The sequence below is a fragment of the Thamnophis sirtalis genome, unplaced genomic scaffold, assembly GCF_051295495.1.
Source record: "Thamnophis sirtalis isolate CommonGarterSnake01/CBP01778 unplaced genomic scaffold, rThaSir2_p1.2 scaffold_1, whole genome shotgun sequence".
NCBI lineage: Eukaryota > Metazoa > Chordata > Lepidosauria > Squamata > Natricidae > Thamnophis > Thamnophis sirtalis.
Window position 1 is genome coordinate 38807739 of NW_028261381.1, and position 21341 is coordinate 38829079.

Below are 21341 nucleotides of genomic sequence, written 5' to 3' on the forward strand. Positions count from 1 at the left end.
AATACTTATTTTTTAAGTAGTCATGCACATGATGTGTTGAAATTATCTGCAAGAACTCTAGAATCAATTCTGCCACAACCAGCCAAACTACTCATTAAAGAGTTGATATCTATCAAGCTGTTTGGTATGACTGGTTATAAAAACAAAATCCCTGTGATCATGAGAATGTTCTGCGTACCCCACATTTTGGTAGGATGTTCTACTAATATTTTAAAATACTTGGATAGTATTTCTTTCATGACTGTGAGGAAATGCCAAAAAACCACAAAAGAAACTAGCTTTAAGGGATAAGGCATTTTCTCACACAAGTACAAGTTTGTTTGTTTGTTTGTTTTCTTTCTTTCTTTCTTTCTTTCTTTCTTTCTTTCTTTCTTCATGAATAAATGGATGGATAGATGGGTTAGATAAGCTTCTGATAAAATTAAGCCAGGAAATAATGGCTATATATAATAGAAAATGTTGAGCCAGAAAGCTCAGATAATAAATGTCCATGAACAACAAAGTTACCCTCTTGGGTATATGTCCTGGATTCCAAAATCTAAAATGGAAGATTAGGAAACAGCCACAAAGCTTAGTTAAACAATCACGTACAATGAATGTGTGTGAGAGAGTGCAAAGTGGTGATGATCATCAACTGAAGGTTTTCTCTGTCCAACCCAAAGGAATGTTGGAAAGAAAAGATTTTGGCCAGTCTGCCTGTCAGCATGATAACCTTCCAAAAGAGAATGGAACCAAATTCAGTATATATGTGTGTGCTTGGGTGGAATAGGGTGAGAAGCCACAAAAGGAAAATGAGCTGGATCTGGACAATGGATGGACAGTGTAATTGAGGAAAAACCAGCTCCTCACTGCATCCCTCATATTGAATCCTGCCAAGCCATCAGTTCTTTATCTTTCCTCCCTGTTGTCAAAATGGCCCAGAGCTGAGAGTAGTATTAAGGGTTGGAGAGAATTCTAGAAGTTGTGTTCTACTAGCTTTCCTTACCTTGTTTGACTTAGTAAGATCCAGAGCCATCCAGCCTGCCTGCTTGCTTTCCCTCTCTCCCTTCTTCCTTTCTTTCTTTCTTTCTTTCTTTCTTCCTCCCTCCCTCCCTCTCTTCTTCCTTCCTTTTTTCTTTTCCTTCCTTCCTTCCTTCCTTCCTTCCTTCCTTCCTTCCTTCCTTCCTTCCTTCCTTCCTTCCTTCCTTCCTTCTCATAAATATGAATGCTGTGTTTGTAGCCAATATTCCAAGTCAGATATCTCTTAGGTATCATCACAGAGCTACTTCTAAAAAGACTTGACATTGTTCACTGTTATTTATAATAATATAATGTTCACCCCCCCCTTCTTTCTGGGAGGAGGAAGAAGCTTATCTTTCCCCATTGAAATGCAAACTACACTATGTCATTCATTTGCAACCAGCAAAGCTGGGGTGGGGGAAGGGAACCCAGTTGCGGGGAGGTAGCTTAAAAAAAGGTCTAACAAAAATAATCATGATTTTCCAGGCTCATTTTGCAGTTTTTACAAGATGGCCTTAATATTCACAATATGAATGCATTTTTGGATTTTACATAATGACTTTTATCAGAAAGTTGGATTCTGCTTCTTAAATCTAATTGCCAAGTGAAAAGTAACAGACAAGAAGAAGCAGATTACCTTATCAAAGTGCAGCTCCTGAATATAGAGTGCAATAATATAATGTCTCCTCACCACCTAGGATTTTTTTTAAAAAAAAACCTCTAAAATCCAAGGCATAAAACATTCACTAGTACAGATCTGGATCTTCAGAGATGAGAAAGAAGTGAATTTTGATGCATTTCTTCAAATAGCAAAAAGGCTCAGTTATAATATAATGATACCTACCTATTTAGATGATTACAAAGGTCTTCTCAGTTCATCTCTCTTTCTCTCCACACCCCAATCACATTTCAAAACCCAGAAATTCTGAGAAACTACCTGGAACGAGTCATGGATAAATTATTTGGTGTTATATGCAGCTGATTTCTAGAAAATGGGAAGCCAGGAGTCCATTTGCTTATATGGCATTACTACTGAGTCCTGTAGAACAAGAATATACAATCTATAGCCCACTTATATCCCTTGAAAGATTTCAACCAAATTATATGAGAAAGAATCAAATTATTAAATCAGAACAAATCTATCCTTACTCCAGCTTATGGTTTGGAGTTGCTGGCAAAAGTTGGATTTGTCTTCCAATTTTTTTTTAAAAAAACCCCTCTTCTCTAGAAAACTGCCATGGTGAATATAATGCACATTTAAAAGTGCATATTTAGGTTTATACAGAGCAGGGGTCGGCAACCCACTGCTCTGGAGCCGTATGTGGCTCTTTAATACCTCTGCTGTGGTTCCCTGTCGCTGGTCAGCTCCACAATTGATAGGGCTTTAGAGGAAAAAGGATGTTGCACTAGGAGGAGAATCTATGGTGGGGAACTGACTTCCAGTCAGCAGAGGAAAAAGGAAGCCGCACTAGGAGGAGACTATGATGGGGGGACTGGACTTCTGGTTGGCTCTAGAATTGAACGGGGGGCTTGTGGTTAGGACCTTTGTAGCTCTTTGTGTGTTTAAGGTTGCCAACCCCTGATACAAAGGATCCAGAAGACTTATTGTGTCCATCATTCCAGATGCATATTGACCGATACTGCATTAATTGTTGCCCCCCCCCCTTAAAGACACTTTGTGAATCGCACAGCTATGTGGATGGGTTCTTTAGGATCAAGTGTTCCTTGAGAGTAGGCTTATGAATAAACATGAATAAAACTGATGTAGGTTTATAATATGCAAAGTGGTCTAGTAAAATCCAAACAATGTAGGGCAGCTGAGAAATTCAGATCCAAATTGAAAGAAAGAAGAGTGATAATTCTTCAAAATATTGGCTGCTTTTGTTTCAAACAAGGCTAGCTATGACCCTCATCAAGGATTGTTGACTTTTAGATTGATTACAAACTATTGTTTCTGTGGTATGCAGACTTTATCTTATAAATGTCTACCAAGATTCTTCCAAACATGAGACACTTGTCTCCTACTACTAGGAAAAGAACACTTTCCTTTGGAAAGGTGTTAAACACACCTCTCTTCTGAAGCAGCCCAATCAGATTAACCCAGATCTTCATGGGTTAATCATGCATAATAGAAACCAACCTTTCTTAATTTTATGTCCTTTACAAGTGTTGAGATTTAGAAAAACAAATTGTTGGAGAATTTTGGAAAGCAATCCCAACAGGTTAGAGATAACTGAGAGATAGAAGAATGCATGGGATGTTACTTCCTTTTTGTCTGAAAGTTGTACTCAAAATCTGTCCTGCTTGATCCCTGTTAAGAATGAGAAAAATCAGCCAGGCTCCATTTCCTTGTTTTGTTTAAATAGCATGTGCAAAGTGAAACATCTCCCCTTGTCTTGCTTTAATTAATTTCGGAGACCTGCTATGTAATTTCTTAGCTATTTCTCAAATTGATGGTTTTATTAAAGCCACAAGATCTCCATGCAACAACAACCGCTACAGTGGTTGGTTCTGGATCCTGTTGCAATCAGTACGGTGCAATGAGGCTGGGCGTCCATCACATGAATGCACGCAGCATGCACGCAAAGGGTATGTATGTGTATTTATCACCTGCGATGCTCCGCGATACCTCCACAATGCTCCAGCTGCTTGGCGGAGCATCACACAGGGGCCGTACAGCCCATTCACATGCGCGGAAGCCCCAAACAGCTCAAATACCATTAAGGAGCGTGGGCAGGCGGGTGGGCCCTCCGGAGGTACCCTGTGCTCCTGGCAGGCACCAGTACGCCTGTACAGAGGTCGTAACCCATCACTGAACCACTACTACACAGAAAAATTAATAACTAAATGCTGGAAAGTCCCAGGCTCAATTCCACTTCCAACTAGAGAAGTTTACTGAGAAACCTTGCTACATATTTATGCTTAGCCTAACTTTCCTGATACATTATTGTTGAGAGAAAAGGGCCCTGCACCTCTGAAAGAAAGATAGAATATAAATCTAAATAAAGTAATAAAACAAAACAAAACACATGCATCTGCTGACTATATTAATATCATGTGTAATCAAAATTCATTAATTAAGTAATCATTATTTACCTGCCCCAATTTTCTTGGACTTCATCTGCTACATCATCTGATTCAAAGCAAGGGGAAGCAAATATCAACACTACTTATCATGACGGAGCCATTTAGTTTACCATGCGGAACTATTCCACCCTTGAAAAGATAACCAGTTCTTCTTGTGTTTCTGCTCATCATAATAGCTGCAGGAAAGAATGTTATTATGACACAATATTGTTTTAAAGTTGTGCCTCCTGCTCAGTTCTAGGGTTCAAAAGTATGATTTACAACAGTCTAATCAAGATTTCAAGATAGATTAAAGCCACAGATGTGAGGCCTTTGGTGTTCTCTGAGTTTGGTTGCTTTCTTGCAGACATTTCATTACCCAACTAAGTAACATCAGCAGTGCACTGATGATGCTATCTAGGAGGGTAATGAAATGCCTGCAAGCAAATAACCAAACTGAGAGAGCAACAAGGAGCCCCACAGTTCCAATCCTAAACTACAACTAATCTCTTCTATAGAAAGCACAAGGTGATGTGGGGGGGTTAGAGCTGCCCCACACACCCCATAGCAGCTTACCTCAGGGCCCCCACGGCCAGGTCATCCATACCCTGACACTTGCCTTGTGGCCATGTGAGGCAGGAGCCCACGTGGCCAGCGGCCCACTTTTGCTTGCTCGCAGCTGCAATGGAGCAGGAGGCTGAGTGGTATGCTGGTGCTGTGGCTGTGAGGCAGGTGTTGGGACATGGATGGCCTGGCTTTTCCGGGCCCAGAAGTACACCAGTGTGGGGTGTGTGGGGCAGCTCCAACCTCCCATCTCGCAGTGGTGGCACTGCCCCACTGCATGGCCTCCTGCCTTACCGAGGTGGTGCAGTGGTTAAATGCAGCACTGCAGGCTACTTCAGCTGACTGCAGTTCTGCAGTTCGGCTGTTCAAATCTCACCGGCTCAAGGTTGACTCAGCCTTCCATCCTTCTGAGGTGGGTAAAATGAGGACCCAGATTGTTGTTGGGGGCAATATGCTGACTCTGTAAAACCGCTTAGAGAGGGCTGAAAGCCCTATGAAGCGGTGTATAAGTCTAACTGCTACTGCTATTGTTATTACCATGAACCAGCAAAAGAATTGGGCCTTCTGTACATGGGAAAAAAATAAGACAACCCCCGCCCCCAAATAAGCCCTAGTGGTTATTTTGAGGTTCAAAAGAAAATAAGACTGGGTACTTAAGTTGTTTGCAAAAAATGAAGAAGAGAAGACTCCTGCTCCATAATTATTTCTTGGCGGCCTTCTCTTTAATATTTTTAGTATCTTGTTCTTTCTCCATTTAGTCTTAGCTTCCTTAACCCATTATTTGCTGGGAAGTAGTAGCAAAGATTTGATGAAGCTCAAGGTTACTTTTATGGGACAAGGTTGATCAGCAGATGGGACTGGATAAGGCAGAAAGTTACCACATTTCTCATGAGTATCTTCTGAACATACTCATATTGAAGCTGCATATCATGCCAGAGCACTTCTGGATCTTTTGCTTTTGTATTAAGAGAGAGATAAATGGCTTTAAAAGTACAAATATTAGAGCATTTTAGGAGAAGATTACACATTTGTGGCTTACATTAGCAAAAAACCAACTAGCTAATATTCCATTGCATAGGAATTAAGTAAAATATATATTGGTGGAATCTTTTTGAAATCTCAATGTTCAGAATAAATTTATCTGAAAGATAAGTACTTGTTTAAAAGAAAATTTCATGGAAAAAAGAAAGTTAAGTACTTGTCATAGGTAAAACTATTTCTCAGCTAGGCATAGTAAAATAATTATAAGCGAACATTGCTTGGCAGATAGGACTATGTTTAATTCAGAGGGGAAAAAATGACACTCTTGGGGAATAGTTTATTAATCTAACTATGGTAACTCCTCCATGTACATCAAGTGTAAAAGATTTCCAACTTTATAAAGCTCATGTGTTTGTTCAGCCAAGTGTTTGTATATGAGTATGTATTTGTGTATATGTGTTTGTGTATGCAAGAAACACCATGTTTGCAGGCTGTGCTTTAAGTGGTTGATGACATTTAAAACACCACAACTTCACTGTCCACTTAATGAAGTCATGGACTTAAAATCTGCAATGGCATAGTTTCAAACACAGCTGTGTTTACCTGAGTTGTGTGATCCTATACATATGTGTCAAAATTCAAATAAATGTGCTTGGAATGGTGGTATGGTAAATGCATGTTCAAATAAATGCCAAAAAGGACAGTCGTTAGATAGGAATGGAAAAAATCACTACAGATAAACCGATTAGCAGAATGGAAAGCTTTTGTTTTAAGTATGTTAATTCAACTTTATCAATAAGATTTCACAAGCCGAACTGTAAGAAAATCAAAATATGTTCTCCACAATATATATAATAAGGTTACTCTGGACATCTATACCATGGCTTAAGGCATAAGTGAATAATGTATCATACCAAATTATAAAACAAGTTTCTAAATTGACCAACTGAAAAATAACAGCCTCAAACCAATATGAAACCAGTGTCGATTTACAGTGCTAACCACAACTCCAATACATCTAAATTCTAAGACACTTAGCATTAAGTACTGCAATAAAATAGCTAAATATCAACATTTTGAATAGTCCCTGGATTGATTGGCTTCTTATGTTTCAATATACATCCATTTAAAACATTTCTTTTAATTTTTCTCTGATTTCTATTAAGAATAAAATGTATCTGTTCTGACCCAGCTCCCCAAACAAACTCTCTGAAGTTAACTTAAAGATTCCTTTATTAGAAGCGCCAGCAACCCTGGCAAAAAGTTTCTCTCTCAACGCAGGCTAACAAGTCCGTCCAGCCGGAAGATGACTAGTTGTCTGCCACATCTATGCATCTCCACTCCCTGCCTTTTATCCCCAGAGCTAGGGTGTGGCTTCGCTAGCAGTGGTGGCTCTTCCTTCCCAAGGATCAGCCCACAGATTTCCACTGCTCTCCTCTCCTCTGCCTTCTGAATATTCGTGCGTCAAGCACTGGACCCAGCTGTTCCTCCTCTTCCTCATCAATCACCTCCAAACCTGGGAGCTGTTGACTCTCCATCTAAGGGCTGACTGATGACCCAAGCTCCGTCTCTGTCTCTCTCTGCCACCTCCATTCCCTCTTTCCCCTGGGAGCTCTTAGGTTCCCTTGATGCTGATCCTGACTCCCACACCTCTTCTTCCACTGATTTTGCTGCTGGAGGGGCTGGTGGCTGATAGGCCACAACAGAATCCTTCACTTGTTCTACAGGCTTTCAAACAGATTCTGGAATAAACCCCTGTTGCTAGAATCATATGAACATAATTGCATGCACATATACTCTATGCACAGAAATATACATGTCTTTATCTTATTTTATATTTCCCAGTGACAAGATGCTAGCTATTGTATTCCTAGGGCCATTAGCCACAGGACTTGGCAGCTTGGCCCCTATCGCCAATCAGCTGCTTGACAAACTCATATTGTTTCCTTTCCAGCTATTAGTAGCAACTTTAACTAATTAGATGATCTACACAGCTTTAGCCAGTTTTGAGGGCACACACCATCTCTGGGTCAGAGGTCCATCTATGCTGCAGAAATGTGATGTTTGTTAGAAAATACTGAGCTAAAATGCAAAGGGTCTAACTAAGGAGCAGGATTCCATCTTAGTTCTTTGATATAGATCCAGAGGTGGGTTGCTCCCAGTTCGGCCTGGTTGGGCCAAACCGGTAGTGGAATTCAGGCCTGGGTCTCAGAACCGGCAGCGACCTAGGCCTGTAATGCCCCCAACCTGGTTCCTTTGCTGCCACCAGGTCGCCACCAATTTGGTTTTTAGTGACTGCGTTTTCACAGTTCACTGTAGATTGTTCTGTACATGCGAAAAGAACAATTTACACTGAACAGCGCACATGTGCGGATTGTGAACCGATAGTAAAACCGGCAGCAACCCACCCCTGTATAGATTGACACACCAGCCACATCATTAGACATTTGAGTATAGGCTAATCACATCTAGAATGAATAGTCTTTATAGGACTCAAATAGCCAAAATTGTCTGCTGGAAGGTTGTATTAGGTTTAGCTCTGCTGAAACGAATGAAGCAGCTCCTGTTTTCCTTCTTCTCTTTCTGTTCAAAGAAGGAAAAGTGAAAACAAAAAAAAAATGAAAGTGTTTTGAAAAACTTGGTAAAAATCTGGTTTCTGCATTCTTTCCCTCCAAAAATGATGCCCAGGAAATGAAAACAAAATATTACTGGAACTTCTACAAATCATATTGTATGCTTTTAAAGATGACTATGAAATGTCTTTCTTTCAGCCTATTCTACAGTAGCTTTCAGAACTAGCACTGATTTCATTGGAAATATAAAGAAGGCAGGAAACATTAATGTAAAATCCAGAACAGTCAACGTTGTAATGTAGTATTTGGGGAGTCACAATCTTCATGATTGTGACTGCAATTATGTTTAGTCACAACAACTATATTATTTTGTCTTGGTGGCACAATAATTAGAATGCAGTATTGCAGGCTGACACTGTCCGCTGCCAGGAGTTCGATCCTGAATGGTTCAAGGTTGACTCAGTCTTCCATCCTTCCATGGTTGGTAAAATGAGGACCCAGATTGTTGGGGGCAATATGCTGACTCTGTAAACCAGGGGTGTCAAACTCAAGGCCTAAGGGCTGGATTTGGCCCTTGGGGTGCTTAGATCTAGCCTTCAGGGCCACCCTGGAAACAGCGAAGGAACAGTTCGCATTGCCTCTGACAGTGAAAATGGAACTCAGGAGGGCCACAGGCGGGAGGCCACCACAGGCACCCCCGGCATGAGTGATGTCAAGCTGGCCACACTCCCTGGCCACACTCATCCCACCCCCCTGAGGTCAAACACAACCCTGATGCAGCCCTCAATGAAATTGAGTTTGACATCCCTGCCATAAACTGTTCAGAGAGGGTTGTAAAGCACTATGAAGTCTAAGTGCTATTGCTATTTATTTCATACACGATCTGTTTCGGTATGCAGTTTATGCCATTAGATGAAAACACAGTCCTCAGTTACATGTTAAAATAAATCTCCTTTGTATATACTGGAGCTCAGTAGTGCTACTTGTTACAGTTCTTGATTGAAGACCACAATTGAGACCATAATTTATGTTGCTAAGTAAGGCAGTTGTTAAGTGGGCCATTTCCAATTTTACAACCTTTTTGCCACTAGCTGTTCAGTGAATCCAATTTCTTCCATTGATTTTACTTGTAAGAAGTCAGCTGGAAAGGTTGCAAATGGTGATCACGTGATTCTGGAACATTGCAGCCATTGTAAATATATGGCGCCAAGCCCACAAATTTTGATCACATGACCATAGGGGATGCTGCAATGGTCATATGTGCAAGTACCAGTTGTAAGTCACATTATTCTGCACTGTTGTGATTTTGAATGGTCGCTAAATGAATGGTCATCAGGCAAGGATTACTTATATCTTAGTTTGATACAATAGTATCTGTCGGTATCGTACGATGGACTTCAAGCACAATTGTTACAACAGATTTCTCTAGGATCAGAGTACCAGTTGTCATTAGTTCAGCAGCTAAGGAAGCCTCTATATATGAGCACTTTCCCCATTATAGAAATGGCACCAAGCTAATTCTTTTTTTTAATCAATCCTCAAAAGCACATGTTTATAGTATAACTTGTGGATTTGAAAAAGTAAATTGAAAGCAAACAATCCACAAACCCACAACGCAAACAATCCACAATCCATAAACAATTTATTAAGACTCAACCTAACACAATTCAATTGCTCTGGCCATGGTTGTATTGATTTATTCTAAACACTTTAATAAGAGACAAATATCAAATCATGCCTTTAATAGTAATATAAACATTGCAGATCTTAGTTGTCATTCTCTCCAAAGATAGAAAATTCCCAGGTTCTTTGGAAGAATCAGATCATACTGCCATCTTTATTTGAAAACTCCGGGAACTGGGAGAAGTTTACATATGACATTTAATCCAAATCCTGCTTTATGCATAAACTTTAAGGCAAGATCATCTTCAGCAGAATGCTGTCTAGCTCTGTGTGAGTAATAGAGAAACTGAAACTGACACTAAGAATGAGATAGTCCCAGAAGCCATAAGTACATCACCCCAAGGGTTCCAAAATTTGCTATTAAAAAAAATGAAATCAGGGGAATATGATCAAATACACAACTGGAGAGCAAGCATATTAGGTATATTTAATTTTAATTACACTGACATGGAAAATAATTAAAATGTATTGGAGGTTTTTTTTTTTGTCTCACCCAGTTTTTGTAGTGTTTGGAATGTACCCCTTAAAACGGAGTCCCCAACCCTTGGTCCATGGATTGGTACTAGTCTATAAGTGACCCGTGAAGCCCCATCCGTGGAATGCAAGCAGCACATGAAATCATGCCCCCTCCGTTCCATGGAAAAACCTCACTCTGTGGAACTGGTCCCCGGTGCCCAAAAGGTTGGGGGCCACTACCTTAGAAAGCTATTTAAAGGCCAAAATACAAAACTTGATTGGACAAGACTGCAGACTTTGCTTGTAAAAGGCATCCTTTCCGAATAACCAGTTTTCTGGCCAAATCATTCTTCCCAATTATAGCAATAGCACTTAGACTTATATACCGGTTCACAGTGCTTTACACCCCTCTCTAAGCAGTTTACTGAGTCAGCCTGTTGCCCCCCCCCCAAAAAAAATCTGGGTCCTCATTTTACGGACCTCAGAAGTATGGAAGGCTGAGTCAACCTTAAGCCTGGTGAGATTTGAACTGCCGGCAACCATTAGAAGTAGCCTGCAGTACTGCATTCTAAGGACTGTGCTACCATGGCTCTATATCTCTATGATGAGTTACGGTCTTAATGAGTGCATAGGAGGAAGAAGAGGCAGAACATTATATGACAAGGAAGAACTGAGAAAGAGTAGAAGCAAGTGCTTAGAGTGTATGTGGGAGTAACACTTCAGTCTTGGTTGCAATAAAATATTTATTTATTGCTATTTAGGCCAGTTACACACTGAATCGTGGTGGCACAGTAGTTAGAGTGTAGTATTGCAGGCTAACTCACTGCTCACTTGGAGGAGTTCGATTCTGACAATCTCAAGGTTGACTCAGCCTTCCATCCTTCCAAGGTCAGTAAAATGAGGACTGAGAATGTTGGATGGCAATATGCTGACTCTGTAAACCACTTAGAGAGGGCTATAAAGCACTTTAAAGTGGTATATAAATCTAAGTGCTATTACTATTGTTATTACTACATAATAAAGGATTGAGAATTTGAAGAGTCTAGGTTTACGGTCATGTTGGACCAAGATATGAAAGCAAATTCAATTTAATAGAATATTTTGTGCTGTCTCATAAAGAACAAACAACAAACACTATTCAAATATTTCATTCATATGTTCATACATACCAGATAAGATCTCTGAATATTCTTACAGCTTGGCTGTACCTACTATTTCAAAGCAGAGCATATATCCTGACACCATGTAGCTGGAGTGATCGGAAACATTTGTGGCCTGCATCAAGTAGAACCACTTCTGAATATCAGATCCTGCCTTTGTCTAATTCTAAATTATCCTGAGCATATGAAATCAGTCTTGCATGTAACACATGTGAATAATTGAGGTGGGTTGCTGCTGGTTCGGCCTGGATCAGGCAAACCAGTAGTAATGGTGATGGGAGGCTCCACTCACCCGCCCGGACACTTCTGTGCATGTGCAGAAGCATCGCGTGCATGCGTCCATGAGCGAACCAGTAGTAAAAATAATACAAACACACCACTGGTGAATACCTATCTGTTTCCAGACAAAGCAGATGAATTATACTCAAATAATGATCCCAAAGTTCTTAAGACATGTGTGTGGGCAAATGTACTATCTCAGAAGTACAAGGTTTTCCTTTACTGAATGGAGTCATGGGAATGTTTCAGATGATGCCAACAATAAAAAGAATACTTAGGTTAACCTGGCAGTTTAGATTCCTGCTATGCCCTTGGGTAGCCAGGAACTGAAATCCTATAAATCTGACATCCCTGAAAATCAGAAGCTGTGCTCTTACAATGAACTGAAGGAAATCACAAAAGGGAGGGAAAAAAACCAATAAGAGCAAGAGAGCTTTTAATCAGAAATATATTTCCAATATGATTTCCCACTTCCTTTGCAGTGCGTGGTGGGAAATTTACAGCAGAGAGGCTCTCAGCTGAAGGTAAAATCACCCAAGACTGAAAGTGCTATGAAGATACGGAAGCAAAGAATGATAATTTTGGTTTGAAAGAATAAACAAACAATAAACTGTGCCCTTCCATTTACAAGAACAGAACTACACACACAAACATACACACACAAACACACAGAGACATGTGTATGTATAAGTATACATATATGTATGTAGGTATACATGCACATATATAGAAACTTACACACAGACACACACACACAAACACACATATTGCATAAAAGTCAACTGACAGAAATGGGTAGTCCATCAACAGTACTGAAACAAGGACGTATATAAAGATCTTCCTTGACCAACTTTTGCCACATCATAAATCTATAATAATGAAAAGTTGGCAATTCCACCTGTCCTCCCCTATGTTTTCAGAAATGAATTAGGCATCCCCACGCCATCAGGTTATTTTCTTGCATCTTATGGCCACCCGGAGCAGCTGAAAATATTTTCACTGTGTCAAAGCAGATTTGTTAAATAATATTTCTTCCCTCTAACAAAACTGGGCTCTGCCTGAGTTGAATGGGCCAGCTGGCCCAAGGACGCCACACACTTCTTGGCGCTTGGCATTGAGCAAGTACAAATATCATTCCCTCCCTGCTTTAGCTAACATTTATAAGTGTTGCAGGAACCAATGGGAAAGAAGGAACATTCAACAGGCAAGCAACATCTGTGTCCATTCCACCTTAGCTTGAATATTTACTTACTTGTGTTCTCAGTGTGAAAAAAAGAAGAACTGCAAAGAAGGTAATCATGAGAGTGTCTGGAGCAAAAGAAGAAGAGAAATGACTGATTTCCGTATATGTGAAAGATGAAAGCTGTATAGTGACTTCCTTCCTTCCTTCCTTCCTTCCTTCCTTCCTTCCTTCCTTCCTTCCTTCTCCTTTCTTTCTTTTTCTTCCATCCTTTCTTTCTTTAGTCCTTCCTTCCTTTCCCTCCCTGCCTCCCTCCCTGTGTGTGTCTCTCTCCCTTCCTTTCTGTCTGTCTTTCTGTCTGTCTTCCCTCCTTCCTTTCTTTCTTTCTTTCTTCTCTCATTGTGGAAGAAAGTCTGCACAGTCTAGCTAGGGGGCAAGCAGAAAATAAATGCATATGTTCTTATTATATACTGTAAGTACTGTCCCCTGGAGAGATGCATAATAAGGCACAAAGAGACAGTGTACATGTTGTTTGCCTTGGGCTGCCAACCATGGCTTGCTCCCCAGTTACTTTCTGCAAAAGTGAAGAGCTACAGGTAGTCCTTGACTTATAGCAGTTCATTTAGTGACTGTTCAAAGTTACAATGGCACTGAAAAAAGTGACTTATGACAGTTACGATCATTGCAGCATCCCTACGACTACATAATCAAAATGTGGACACTTGGCTATTGGTTCAAACTTATGATAGTTGCAGTGTCCTGGGGTCATGTGATCACCTTTTGTAACCTTCTGACAAGCAAAGTCAGTGGGGAAGCCAGATTCATTTAACACCCTGTTACTAACTTAAAAACTGCTGGTCATAAATATTGTAAAATGGAGCAAAACCCACTTAACAACTATCTAGCTTAGCAACAGAAATTTTGGACTCAACTTGTGGTCATAAGTCAAGCATTATCTGTACTGGAATTTTCTAATTAAGCAGAGAAGTCCCGAATAATGATTAATGTAAAAGTTGCACAAAGATGCTGGTAGCATAATGCAGTGATATTCTTCTTTGCCTTATGAAAATATAACGTTATAATAAGCATCCCTTGCTAGAATGAGATATCATTGGGAGCCTTATGAAGACTCTCTTTTCAGGAGTAAAGTGCATTGAGATTCAGTCTGTGTCACTTCAAATTACAATAGGATCAGAAAGATTTGTTTGACATGTTGGCATTGCCACTTAGTGTTAACAATATGAGAGTAGATGGGCCAATGAACTGGTACAAAACATGCCCTTTTATGATACTATAGTACAAAGTCAAATGTGTCTGCAAATTTTACAGAGGGATGTGGCTCTCTAAAGGAGAGAACACACTTTGTGTAAGGATAATCCCATGTTCAAGCATTGTTAACTCTAGACAGAGATGAAAAAAATAAACAGCTCTCTGAAGTCCTGCATAGCCCATACTGGTAAAATATTGGTAAAACTGAGTTAAATCAACTGATCCCAAATGGATGCTTTCCAAATGTGTTGCATTACAAGTCCCCATATTTTTTTAGCAAGTCATAAAGGCTGTGCTAGTTAGACTAATGGATTCAAATAATTTATGAAAAAATGTATGCCCCACCAATTGGGAATGTAGAAGGTTCTGGTAGAATCTTGTAGAATCTGCTATTTTATCCAGCTAAGATTGCAATCATCCCTAATCCTTTCCCTTAATTTGTATCTAGTTCTCCCTTCCTTGAAAGCAGAGGTAGGTTCCTCCCAGTTTGGCCCAGATCGGCCAAACCAGTAGTGGTGGCGGCAGGAGGCTCCGTCCACCTGCCCGGACGTTTCTATCCATGTGCAGAAGCATTGCTTGCGTGTGAGCACACACACACGAGACAGCCAGTAATAAAAATAATGGAAACCCACCACTGCTTGAAAGGACTTGTTATCAAAGCTTCCCAATTCCAAGGAATGCAAAACTGAGTAATATAATATCAACTATTCTTCTAAACAAGTTTATATAATTAATTAAGGAAGTATGATTGCAAAGACATGTAAGACTTCCTCCCTCCCTCCCTTCCTGTCCTCAGACATCCAGGTGAATCTACCTGGTGTTCCCAGAAATGACTGAGGATTTCCATGCATCAATATTCTTAATAATATTATTTCCTGAGCTCCTGGGTCTCCTTGCTTAATCTTCCATACTCAGTTCCTGCCTTTAATCATCTTCTCCCCTTCCAGAGTTTTTTGGGAAATCAAACATGACATCCTCAGCTCCACGCTTTGCTGAGATACAGGCAGCCTGACTGTACTAATTTGGGGCTGCTGCTGCAACATGCAGCTCCGTGTCTATGACCATTGCACAGTGTCACAAGCCCCTAACATCACCAGCTGACACTCACAGAACTCAGCCGAAGTTACCTAACCACATTCTCGGCCCACTCACAAAAGCTGCAAAAGGAAGAAGAGAAGAGAAGAAGAAATGCTGATGCCCTGAAGATTTTGGTCGTGTTCGGCTGGCCTTCAAAAATATGTGACAATGACTCACGTTGAGGGACACAAGGTAAACTGCTGCCGAAGCACTTTGACATAATGTGGGATTCATTTCTTCAGGAGCTGTAACCCACTGCTTGAGTCAGCATTTTTAGAGCCAGTAATTTACAGCGATGGAATGAAATGACATCAATGGAACATAGGAAAATGGAAGCAAAACTTGCCTCGAAGAAAGTTTAGTTTAGTTTAGTTTTATTGATTTTGTATGCTGCCCACTCCCGAAGGACTCCGGGCGGCTTACAATAAAACAAGGGAGGGGGATAATACACAAAACAACATATAAAAATATACAACAGTCACAATTTCTGAGGGGCTGGATATTTTGAGAGCCCCCCGGCCTGCTGGAGCAGCCAGGACTTAACGGCTTTGCGGAAGGCCAGGAGGGTAGTAAGGGTCCGGATCTCCACGGGGAGATCGTTCCAGAGGGCTGGAGCTGCGACAGAGAAGGCTCTCCCTGAGGGAGTCGCCAGCCGACATTGGCTGGCAGATGGAATCCGGAGGAGACCTAACCTGTGTGATCTAATCGGTCTATGGGAGGTGATCGGCAGGAGGCGGTCTCTTAGGTACCCAGGTCCGATGCCATGAAGGGCTTTATAGGTGACGACCAGCGCCTTGAAGCGGATCCAGAGACTAATGGGTAACCAGTGCAGCTCGCGGAGGATAGGTGTGACGTGGGTGTACCTAGGTGCACCCACGATCGCTCGTGCGGCTGCATTCTGGACCAGCTGGAGTCTTCGAACACTCTTCAAGGGCAGAAGCACAGAGGGGCAAAATGGAACCAAATTAGCTAAACAACATCTATCTATCTATCTATCTATCTATCTATCTATCTATCTATCTATCTATCTATCTATCATCTATCATCATCATCATCTATCTTCCTTCCTTCCTTCCTTCATCCATCTCATGGTTATGACTCTGAGCAGCTTACCATGTTTAAGACCAATCAAATAATATTATATAAAACTGAAGCAATAGCCGAGGAGCCAGAAATCAACTGTCTTCCTAATGCTATGGAGGTGGATGGTTACAGTAAGATTTTTAAAAAAGGTGAGTGAAGCTGCCCTACTTCAGTAAGTTAAAATTCTAATAACCCTCACAAGATTTTTTTTAAAAACCCATAGTTATTGTGGTTGTAAATGAAGCTCCACATGACCAGACTTGATTTTATGACCATTTTTATAATGTTTGTATAATGAGTTACTGCAGTAGTTAAGTGAATTAAGAATATCTAATAATCCTCCTTTTTTGCTATTTTTTGGCCAGCAAATGGCAAAAAACATCACAAATTGCAGTTATGTGAATGAAAGACAGTTGAGTAGTGCTTCAAATGCAGTCAGGTGACTGCAGGGGTATGTGTGCAGCAGTCATAACTTCAAAGACAGGTGATAAGTACTGGTAGCTTTTTAAAAGTCTATATTGTAACTTTGAACAGTTATTGAGGAACTGGTTGTAAGTCAAGGCCTACTTGTAACTCAGTGACTCTCAGTTGCCCTAAGTGTAGAACACACGAGAGAGAAAACATAGCCTATCTATGTGATAGTCACAGCATGTCACACACATACCACCTCTATGCATGGTCACAGCATGTGGTATGATTGATCCTAAAATGGATGGAACAAAGACTGAAGTCTCACAGGTAAGCAATCTTGAATTTGATGTGGATGGAATTCTCTTTGTTGAGGATTAATAAAATCCTCCACTTACGACCGGGAGGCCAGCAACAGCCTATGCTGAGCCCTGATTGGCTGAGGCGCAGCATAGACTGTTGCTAGCCAGCCAAGCCGTTCTGATTGGCCAGGGTACTGCGTCAGCAGTTCTCTCTTGGTAGGAAGAGAAATTGCGGTGAGTACATTTAAAGCAAGTCAGAGGTGGTAGTGGAAATCGTGGGTGCCCCCCTCCGCCGGTTCTATGGCATCCCATTTAGGCCCTTTTTCCACCAAAAGGACATGTGTTAAAGGCTGTGAGCATGCACAGAGGTGGTAGGTGTGAGCAAAGTGAATCAGTAGGGAAGATAAGTGAAGCAAGCCCAATATGGCCAAACACAGGTAGGACTTCCTTATTCTTTTAGCAAACCTCTTTTTATTCCTTTTCCCCGCATTCTCACTCCCATATTTGTTTCTTTCCTATAACAGCCTACCAGGAAAAAACTTTGCAGTGGGATGGTAAAAGGAAGTTGAACCAGGCTGCAATTGTCCTGTCCTAGTTTAAATCGCTAGGAGAGGAAAGCAGACATGCAAGGCACTCTCAGGTGAAGTGATTGTTGCTTCCTGGAGGAATTTGAACCATTCACCATCTCCAAACCCACCTCTTAAGAGAGTTGAGATTCTGAAAAATGAGGAATTATGGGCTCTACCCTACAATCCCAAGTCAAACACAAAGAATCACAGTAGATTTCTCTGGGTTGATATGTTATTTGTTTAGGTGTTCTACTTAGTTAACCTCCAATCAATACAGACTCCTCTCCTTTTGCAAAGAGATTGACATCTGATTGTGTCCAATGCTTAAATACACACACACACACACACACAATTTCATAGAACTGATGGAGTAGGTAGTCACCTAAAGAGTCTCAGTCTCTCTCTCTCTCTCTCTCTCTCTCCCTCCCTCCCTCCCTCCCTCCCTCTCTCTCTTTCTCTCCTTTTTGCCACCTTTTAAAACTGTGGAAGTTTTATCCCAAGGGTTTTTCATGCATTGCAATTTCGTTTACATTTGTTTATTACATCCTTATTTATAAAGTGTTTTGAGATGTTAATAGGGATACAGTAGAAGAATAAGTTAAACTTAAACATAAAGGGGGTCTGTGAATTAACATGTGCATGTTTGGTAAAGTGATATATTCTTAACTTTTTGCATTCCTCAGTTCTCTTGAACAATAGCAAAATATTAGCCAGACTAGACGTTGGACCTGGAAAACAACAAACTGAGGCAAAGCTTTTCCTTTAAAAAGAAACATGAGGAAGGGAGAGAGGCAATTTGGGTCATTTATAGTAATCAGAAAGCTGCCCTAGACAGATAGGGGTGCCCATATGCTGCCTCATCTTAGCTAGGCCTCTGAATGCTTCAGATAGAGGCTGACAATACTTGTACCATGAAGCAGGAAACCACATCAAAATTCTTTGGAAATGTTCTCAAGACAAAATGAGGCAGCAAACTTATTTTTAATTTTCATATGAAGATACTGCTAAAAATAAATGAATGGAATGGTCTTGCTTTAACACCCAAGGCCTTTCTTGCAGCATAGCCTTAGGTAGGGTAGTTAAAGGTTAAGAGATAGTGGCAGCATGCAGAAGATCTATTTGTCTGTCCTATATGAGGATTTGAACTATATAAAATCTGTATGTGAGTAGAACTCTCTCTCTCTCTCTCTCTCTCGCCCTTCATTCCATCCATCCATCCATTCACCCATCCATCTCCCCTTCCCTTCATCACTTATTCCTTCCCATCTCTGGAGAAATGAAGATATCAGTAGAATTGCAACTTTGTTCTTAAAAACTCTTGAAAATGTGCAGGGAAGGAGAGAAAAAATACCTGTATGTCAATGCAAATAACAAGATGGAGGGAGAGAAAACAGAGACAAATAGAGGACAGCTCCAAACTGATCTGTCTGTTATATTTATATCCTGCTGGCATTCACAAATTCCAGAGATAACCCCAAACATCTTCTATCTGCTGACCTGAAACCCTGAGAACAAGGAGCAACTGATCACTGTCTTTCCTCCCAAATGCCACAGATCTCAATTTGTAACTCAAATTTCCTCTTTCCCATTCAATTTATGATGGAAATAAAATAATTTGCTTGCACAGCCTACACCCCAGGCCTCAGCTTGAATTCATTTTGAGTGTGTTTCATTGTGAGTTTTTGTTGTTAGTTGCGAAGTTGTGTCCGACCCGTCATGACCCCATGGACAATGTTCCTCCAGGCCTTCCTGTCCACTACCATCCTCTGAAGTCCATTTAGGTTCATGGCAAAAAAAATCTGAGTAATTTCTATGAGGTGGAGCTGAACAAGCATTAAGCTACCCTTCCTTTTGAAAGATCTGCTAGAGTCGCTGAAACCAGGGAATCAGGAAGCATGGGGAGGCAGGAGTTTCTGAACTGAAAAACAAACTGCTCACAAGTTCTACAGAGCTGTATTAAAAAAAGAAGAAAGAAATTGATTTTACTCTGGCTTCAACTATACAGCAGCGAGCCAGAAATAAACTGGATAGGGTTCAGCTTTCAGATTCAGCCAGCCTCATGTCACACAGTTGCAGAGCTATTTTGTGAATTCTGAAGTGGAAGGGCTTGGGAGCTCCCAAGAAGAAGAGTACCAGAAGGGGAACTGCAGAGGAAAGCAGGTGTCCAGGAGTATCTTTGAAGGAACACAGCCCGCCGAAGAAAGCTTTTCATCTTGCTCTCTCCCAACCTTGATGACGTAAAAGAACCTCTGGACTTGTCCCTCCAATTCCTCATCCCAGAAAAATCGATGAGGTGTGAAAAAACATGGATCATGATGCCACAATACAAAGCTTGCTCCTTACATACCTGTGCTGAATATCAGGAGTTGACATTTGTGACAAGACATTGGCCTGCAGACAGGCAGGCTTACTTTTTCTCCCACATTTTATTGGACATTAAAAAAAACTTCTCTCCTGAAATTTAAATATCTTCTTTAAAGTCATGAAAAATAACGAACAATAATATATCAAGGCCATCACCATATCATTTTCTGTACACTAATACTCTTATTATTTGGTGGACAACCCCCCAATTATTTCCTGCTAAACCTCACCTTTCTGATTCAAGGAATGGATAAGATCCACCATCACAAAAAGGGCATTAGGGCAGTGCAGTGTCTCAGTGTATGTGTGGAACAGAGACGGGCTCCTACCGATTTGCACCGGTTCGGTGGAACCGATAGTGGAAATGGCAACTGGGTCTCCAAACTGGTAGGGACGGCATGCTCACCATGCCCCCGAACTGGTTCCCTGATCGCGGCAACACCTTTTTTTGACCTTTTTAAATGTTCTGCGCATTCGCAGACCTATTTATAAGCAACTGTGCATGTGTGGAGCAAAATTGCATGCTTACTGAACCAGCAGTAATGCCGGCAGAAACCCACCTCTGGTGTGGAAGTGTTCACAGAGCAATAATAATAGTGCTTAGCACTTAGACTTACAGTATATACCACTTCACAGTGCTTTACAGCCCTCTCTAAGCAGTTTACAGAGTCAGCCTATTGTCCCCAACAATCTGGATCCTCATTTTACTGACTTTGGAAAGATGAAAGGCTGAGTCAAACTTGAGCCAGTCAGGATCAAACTGTTAGTATTTGGCAGAATTAGCCTGCAATACTGCATTCTAACCACTGCACCACCATGGCACCTTTCAGGACTAGATATATTTTTCTTGAAGGCATGGCTGCCCCCTGTGGACACAGCATGGTCAAGACTCATGGCCCTTTAAGGAGTGGCTGATAGGAGTTATATGTACTCATGCTGTTCTGAAGCACCTTTCTGATTTTGACACTGACGCCTTACATAAAACCTAACACTTATGCATAGATATTGCATTTGTCTGGCCATCCATTTGTGTTGGTATTTTTCCCCCAGAAAAATAAAATTAATTTCAGTTAAATGCACCTCTGCTTTGCTAGAAGAAAGGCTTTGACATATTCCAGCAAGTTGGTATGAAGAAAAAGATATTCACTTTCCTTCTCTTTCTTTCTTTTGGCAGAAAATGTGTTTTCTTTTGGGAGAAATAAAGGAAAACATGACACAGGATGTGACCGCTTTTGCTCTCCTACTATTAATAAAACAGGGGGGAAAAGTCTGTTCTCCTAAAGAAGATACCCCATTAGTCTACAATTCTTTGCATGCAAGAATTTTAA